This window comes from Onychomys torridus, chromosome 22, assembly GCF_903995425.1.
Source record: "Onychomys torridus chromosome 22, mOncTor1.1, whole genome shotgun sequence".
Classification (NCBI taxonomy): domain Eukaryota; kingdom Metazoa; phylum Chordata; class Mammalia; order Rodentia; family Cricetidae; genus Onychomys; species Onychomys torridus.
The window spans coordinates 17,179,920-17,187,538 of NC_050464.1; the positions used below are offsets into that span (position 1 = coordinate 17,179,920).

Genomic DNA, 7,619 nt, shown 5'->3' on the forward strand with positions numbered 1-7,619 from the left:
AAGCCACAGCTCAGAACCGGGTGAGTCCCCTTTCATGCCCCAGCATCCCTCCCCCCAGACAGTGGGCTCCATAGCCAGACCACCCAGGGATACAATTCCTCTCCCACCTCTATCCCACCCGTCCTGACTCCATTCACAGGACTCCTGGTTCCCAGCCAGGCAACTGGACCTGTGCACAAGTCCAATCAATGGCTGGATCACAGCCTAAGCTTTCCTGAAGTGTTTGCTGGCCAGGTCCAGAGACAGGGCAGCTGCTGGTCCATGTGTAACAGCGAAGGGACAGGTACCCCGGCCTCGACAGAGGTCTGGCTGGTTTCTGTCCCATTCCCCTGGAGGACAGCTCTCAGGATTCCAGGCGGCAGATGAGAGGCTGGAGCAAGCCAGTTTCCAGGTCCTCAGAGCACTCCACCTCTCCAGTGTCATCTCCCCCATGCCACCCGTGATGATTCTAGGGAAGCAATCAGGGAATCTGACTTCCTGTGAGGGAACGGACTTTACAAAGGTCAGAGGCCATTGCGAGTGGGAGGAGAACAGCAGATGGGGACTCCAGGCAGATCACAGCCCGAGGTCAACACAGGGAGCTAATCAGGCATGCCTGGAGCGGAGAGCCAGGAGAGAGCAGAAGCCATAGGTCTCGCCTCTGAGCATCCTAACACACCTGTGAGGTTTTGTTTCTTTTTCACTTGGGCTTTTAGAGACAGGGTGTACGTAGCCCAGGCTGGCCTCGAACTGGTACCCCCTCCTGCTTCACCTTCCCCAGCGCTGGGATTCTAAGCATATGTCAACCTGGCTCCTTCCACGAAGCCTGTTCACAGGGACACTGCCTCCCCTCTGGAGGCTGGAGAGCGCCACCACAGGAGGCAGACTAGCAATGCTTAGTTCTTCTGTAGTCAACCCAGAGTGAGAACTTCGAGTCCGGGGCGACCTCAGTCACCCGGTGGGGCCGGTCTCCCCGACACCAGAGTAAAGTTGGGAGGCAAGGACCTGTGTGTAGGGGCTCTTTGGGGCCCTGAGCTCCCCGGCGATTTCCCGCACCCGGAGGGCCGGGGTGGGGCAGAGGAGGGAGGGGGAGAGGCAGGGGGCGTGGCTCTCGGCTTCGGGATTCTAGAGAACCCGACAGACATTTCCTCGGTTGCGACATCTGGACCTCCTCGAGGCTCCCATTGTCCTCGCGGCCGAGGGTCGGCCTACAGCGCCCGTCCCTGTCTGAGTCTCGTAACCCGGGCACGGTTTCCAGGGTGTGCACGCCCGGGGTGGCCCACCACGCAGAACACCCTCCAATCGTCCCCTTGGGGCCCACCACCACCCCAGGCTCCGGGAGACGCCCCGACGTGGGAGGGATTCCTAGGACTGGCCGCGAGACCTGGGCACCCACCCGGGTCAGGTCTTTCGGCTCAGCCACCGTCCGGAGGAAGAGACGGAGCGCTTGGCGGGCGCCACTGGGGCTCGGGAGAGGGCGCGGGGGCGGGGCGGGGGAGCCGGGGGCGTGGCTACAGGCTCGCACCGCGTGGGCGGGGGGTGCGGCAGGGGCGGGGCCAGAGCAGGGCTGGTGGGCGTGCCGGGGGCGGGGCTAGTGGTGGGGCGGGGCCCGGAGGCGCGCGCGGCTGGGGCCGGGAGGAGGGCCGGGGGCGCGGAGCGAGCCGCAGGGGCGCGCGGCGCGCGAGTCTGGGCTCCGAGCGCGCCGAGCTCGGGAGCCCGAAAAGGGGAGAGAGAGCCTCCAGGGGGCTGCGCCGGGGCCGCCAAGAGCGCACGAGCCTCGCAGGCTGCAGGCCAGAGAAGCGGGTGCCACCGCCGCCGCCGGCACCACCGGCCACCAAGGGTCGAACATCGGCCCGGAGGGCTATGCGCCGCCGGGTCCCGGGATCCCGGCCGCGGTCCGGGCAGCGCTCCTCCGGCGCCCCGGCCCGCGCGGCCGAAGCTGCGCGCCTGTAGGTACGGCCTGCTTGTCCTCAGCTCCCTGTCCCCATGGGTCTTTACCCCACCCGGGTGCCCGGCCGTCCCCGAAGGCGGGCGTGTGTGTGTGTGTGTGTGTGCGTGTGTGGTGTGTGCGCGCGCGTGCGGTGTGCTCACCGCCACCCCGGAGCCGCACGCGCCCGGGTCCGAGCGTGTCGTCTTTGTGTGCACCGGTGGGAGGGAGGAGGACGCGCGACAGAGGGGACGAGCCCCGCTGGGATCGGGTCGGGGACCCAAAGCCCAGGCGAAGTGGAGAGTGACGGGAAGCTGGGGCGGAGGGGAAGCAGCTACCTCCGGAGCAGCTGAGCCCCCGGTCCCCTCCTCGAACACTGGCCGGTTGGAGGGGCGAGCGCAGCTGGTCCCCTACAGGAAGGGATCTGAGGCTGGGGGGAGGGGACGTTCAGGTCTCTTCCCGGGTCTGGGAGGAGGTGGATCAACCCAGAATGAGGGTGATGGCTACACGCTGGGGTCTGGAGGGACCCCATGGGGCCACAGTTACCCCATGGGGAAGCCCCCCTTCCGGCCCAGGGCCCCTTTCCCACGGCCACCACTCGTGACCCGCCCACTCTGGAGCTCCGGAGCAGCCCCGGGTTTGAGAGGAGGATCGCGGAGGGTGACAGGCCGGCGCCTTTAAGAAGGGGCGGGTTAGTGCCCTCCATTCAGCCCCTTCGGCCTAGGCCATTGATGAACCTGCGAGCTGCGCTTAGGAACCGCGCCAGGGATGCGGGCCGAAGCCAGGCAGAGGCTTGGACCCGCCAGGGTTTTCCTATCCCTCCACTCTCTTCGCGTGGTCCCCTCGGTGGGGTCTTCGGGGTCAGAAGTCTGCAGTGACGAGAGCGTCGCGGGGTATCCCCCAAAGAGGCCGTGAACATGGAATAAGCCAGAGTCTAGTTCACACGAGGTGGTGCAGGGGGTGGGCTGTCAGGGCATGTTGAACTTCATTTCTGCCCTTTTGTAAAATTTGTAAAATTTGCTTGTGTGTGTGTGTGTGTGTGTGTGTGTGTGTGTGTGTGTGTGTGTATGTGTGTATGTGTGTACGTCAGAGGACAACTTGCGGGAGTCCGTTCTTTCTTTGCGCCATATGGGTTCCAGGGACCAAACTCAGGTCCTCAGGCTTGGCAACAAGTGTCCTTACCCGCTGAGCCATCTCGTCAACCTGTTCTCTTCCCCCAGAGCTGAATATCTTGCATGCCAAATAAAATGGTATTTCTGCCGGGGAGCCTGTTGGAATTGTCCCATGCAGGGAGCATCCTTCTACTTGGGTAGCAGCCTAGATAAGTGGTTTCCCTAGGAATCTATGGAGTGGGGGTGGGGGAATCTAAAGCCCCTACTCTGTCTCATGAATATCTATCTCTCTCTCTTGGCTTCCAAGATCTTTGGAGAAAAAAAAAATCTTACGAAATCCCATTAAGCTAGTGTGAGGTATCCTGGTTTTGTTTTTGTGTGTTGTTTGAGAACAGTCTCACTATGTAGCCCTGGCTTGCCTGGAACTCTCTATGTAGACCAGGTTGGCCTTGAACTCACAGAGATCTGCATATGTTTAATTAGTTCTTAAATTATGTTTATTGTTGTTGTTTGTGTGTGATGTGTGTGGGCACATGTGCCTCAGTACACATGTCAGGATCAGAGAGCAGCCCTGTCGACTTGGGTCTCTCACACCTTTGTGTGGGTTTTTGAGGCAGGGTTGGTTTGATGGTGGCAGGGTCTCAGAGGGGCAGAGTTTCCCATCCACTGCTTGCTTCTATCCATCTCTCTCTTAGTTCCTATAAGTAGCCTACACACCCACCCTGGAAGGTGTGAATGTGGGTGCTTGGTCTGGGAACAGAGAGTTAATACACACACTTTTCTTCCCCTGAGTTATGAAAAACAACACTCTCCAAAGCTTCCTAGCCCCCCTTACCTACTTACTAGGAGTCCCCAAGGAGGACTTGGAACACACACTTAGCCCCACTCCCTCCACCCCCATCCCCAGTGCTGAAGGCAGGGACATCCAGCCTGTAGAGACTGGGCCTCCCAGGGCTAAGCCTTTGATCTCAATTGGCCCATGCCAAGTTCTGAGCATCACAAAACAAATTTAGAGGAAGTGAGATGATTTTGCCCAAAGTCACTCAACCCACAAGTCAGAGACCTCCAAGCCACTTCTCTCTGGCAAGAGCTTAGCTTTGATTTTTTTTTTGGTTTTTAAATTTTTAGTACACTTATTTGGGGAGGGGTGCCCTGCTCTGGATATCAGAAGACAACTTTGGGAGTCAGTTCTCTCCTTCCACCATGTGGGTCCTCAGAATAACTCGGGTCATCAGACTTGGCAGCAAGCGCCTTTACCTAGCAAGTCATTCTGATAGACCTTGGGTTTTTGGGTTTTGGTTTGGTTTTCGTTTTGAGACAGGGTTTCTCTATGTAGCCCTGGCTGCTCTGGAACTCACTCTGTAGACCAGGCTGGCCTTGAACTCAGAGAGCCACCTGCCTCTGCCTCCTGAGTGCTGCTGGGATCAAAGGCATGTGCCACCACCCACCACCGCCTGGCATCCTTTTTGTTTGTTTGTTTGTTGGTTGGTTGGTTGGTTTTTAGCTGAGGATCGAACCCAGGGCCTTGTGCTTACCAGGCAAGCGCTCTACCACTGAGCTAAATCCCCAACCCCTTGTTTTGTTTTGAGACAGAGTCTCATGCAACCCAGGATGGCCTCCATCTCACTATTTCACCAAGGCTGGCCTTGAACTCCTCCTGATCCTCTTGCTTCTGCCTCCTAACTGCTGGGATCACAAGCGTGCACTGCCACGCCCAAACCTGATCCTTGTTTCTTGCACCCTGGTAAAGCATGAGAGAGAGTTTTCAGGTGCTGTGAGTCTCCGGCCTGCACTCCCCACGGGATCTGGTTCGTCTAAGAGCCTGCCTCGTGTCTATCTTTGACGGTCCATGTGGGGTCACAGAGGCCGCCACAGTCCCTGCTTCTAGTGAAGTCTTTCACTCTCACCTGGCTGAGTCTTTTTATGGCTGTGTTCTGTCCCCAGGGACAGCATGTGTGCCCTCAACATGAATTCAAGCGTGCACCTTTTTGGGCACAGTGAGCGGGGCATGGTGTGTGGGAGTACACTGTTTTCTTCCTCTGGGTGAAGTAAGTGGGGCTGCACTCTGCAGATGCTTGTAGCCCTCTGAGGATGAGGGACGGGTCCTCTGAAGTCACAGTCTGATGGAGGAAACAGGTCCAGGGTAGAGGTAACCCCAGGGAAGAGGGGGCTCTCCAGCCCCATATAGGCTGCAGGCTTGCCAACTGCTGGGAAGGGAGTGGGATAGGTGAGATGATGCCAGGCTGGGTGCCCAGTGTCTGAGGAGATCAGAGTGAAGCCCAGGGCACTTTAATTAGTGTCTGTAGCATCCGGAGTTCTGTTCTGCTCAGAACTGGGGGTCACAGGAGGGCGGTCTCAGGAATCATTCATGTTGTATGTCAGGATAAAACCCACAACAGAGCAGCTAGGGAAATGGCTCAGCTGTTAGAGTGCTTGCCACACACATGAGCAGCCAAGTCACATCCACCCCCAGAACCTATGCACGGCTATTCGTGCCTGTCATCCCAGATCTGGGGAAGAAGAGCCACAGGAAAATCCCTAGGGCTTGCTGGCCAGCCAACCAGGCCAAATCTTCAAGACCCTCTCTCAAAAAATGAGATAGAGCTGGGCAGTGGTGGTGCACCCCTTTAATCCCAGCAATGGGAGGCAGAGGCAGGTGGATCTCTGTGAGTTCGAGGCCAGCCTGGTCTACAGAGCGAGTTCCAGGATAGGCCCCAAAGCTATCTATACAGAGAAACCTTGTCTCGAAACAAACAAACAAACAAACAAACAAAAATGAGGTAGAGAGTGACTGAGGAAGACATCTTCTGTCAACCTCACACACACACACACACACACACACACACACACACACACACACAGAGAGAGAGAGAGAGAGAGAGAGAGAGAGAGAGAGAGAGATATTAACTGAATGAATGGCAAGCAGAAAGGATCACACAACACTGGAAGAGGAAGAGACTGCTGAGCCCAAGCCAGAGCTGGAGAGGGGCTACCTCTGCTCTGCAGCCCCCCCCTCCCCACTACCCAAAGCAGGGCAGGGTGAGAGCAGAGCATAGAGCATCTGGAGCCAGCCAGAGTCTAGGAGCTGTCCAGCGCTGGGTGCTCCTGAGGACAAATAGGCCTTTGGAGACATCCCCAACCACCCCAGCTTCGTGTGTGGTCCCAGTCCCCACCAGAACTCCTTTGGCCCTTCCTTCCTGCAGGTCCCAGCTGTGTGTGCCCCCTTGCTCTTTCCCAAAAAGCAGGTATTGGGTCCCCGCTTCTGTGCCCTTGAAGGAATTCAGCTAGACATGAGAACTTCAGGAAGGGACAGGCCTGGAACTTGGCTCGTTTCGAACACTGGGTCACCATACGTTGTGTCTGATACACTAAGGGGGATGGCCTTGTGCAAACCCAGTTAGTGAGCATCTGGGCCCCTCCCTTGCCGGAACCCCATCTCTTTGTCTAGGGTGGTGGGAGAGGCCTTTGTTACAGGAAGACGCTGTAGGAGAATGGGCTTCTAAAACTCACCTGGGTGACAGTGTGAACACTTGATTTGTAGGGACTGAGTGGGGGACAAGTGGGAACAGGGAGACTAGAGGAAAGGTCACTGTAGTCAGGCGCCAAGTGCGCAAGAAGGAACTTAGAAAAGACATTTAGGGCTGGACGGTAGTGGCACACCTTTAATCCCAGCACTCGGGAGGCAGAGCCAAGCGGATCTCTGTGAGTTCAAGGCCAGCCTGGTCTATAGAGCAAGATCCAGGACAGGTACCAAAACTACACAGAGAAACCCTGTCTCGAAAAGCCAAAAAAAGAAAGAAGGAAAAAACATTTAGGAAATGGAAGCAGAGAGAACTTTAATCTCCAAGCAGGTTACTTTTTCATTTTTTTTTTAATTTTTACAATCACATTGTTTTCTGTCTGTATACATGGGCACCATCTTGCAGTTGTGGCAATCAGTGGACAACTTGGAAGAGTCCGTGTTCTTCTTACTCCATTTAGGTCCCAAACTCAGGTTGTCAGCAAGTGTCTTTACCTACCGAGCCATCTCACAGGCCCTGTTTATTTGTGAGAGAGAGTCTCACAGAAACCAAGCTGGCCTTCAACCTGTTAAATTGCCAAGGATGGCCTTGAACTCATGACCTTCCTCCTACTAATGCCTTCTGGGATTACAGGCAGGCACCATCACACATGGCTATAAACTGTGACGATAGTATGCTCTGGCCCTCCATCTCAACAGATGGGGAAACTGAGGCCCCAGAAGATGTAAGGGCTAAGAAGCAGAGAAGTTGGGATTCAGACCTAGTCCATGTGGTCCCAACATGGATGGAGGGAAAAGCTTGGGCTTAGTTATCGGAGGGGCATGGGAGTGTTCTAGACTGCTCTAACAGATGCATTCCAAACATGCTCTTCTGGGCAGGCCATGGTCTAGGAAGAGATTTCTGGGAGCCTGATGGGAAGCACAACACTCAGAGAAAAGCCAAAACTACCCAGAGATCCCTGACACCAACTGTAGCGGCAGAGCCAATGCCTTTTTTTTCTTTTGAGGCAAAGGAGGCTTTCCTGTAGCCGAGTACAGCCCTGAAGTCCTGATCTTCCTGCCTCAGCCTCCCATATGCTGG

At 56.5% G+C, this 7,619-nt stretch overlaps 1 protein-coding gene across 2 annotated transcripts in view; it reads left to right on the plus strand.

Moving 5' to 3' along the window:
• Positions 1 to 1,637: 1,637 nt before the first annotated feature.
• Positions 1,638 to 7,619, plus strand: part of Sh2b2 (SH2B adaptor protein 2) — a 27,960-nt gene continuing 21,978 nt past the window's right edge. The window contains exon 1 of one of the 2 annotated variants that reach the window (XM_036172444.1): positions 1,638 to 1,932. The gene's annotated coding sequence lies outside the window, so the exon portion shown is untranslated. The remainder of the gene's footprint in view (positions 1,933 to 7,619) is intronic. The other variant, XM_036172445.1, reaches the window with a different exon arrangement.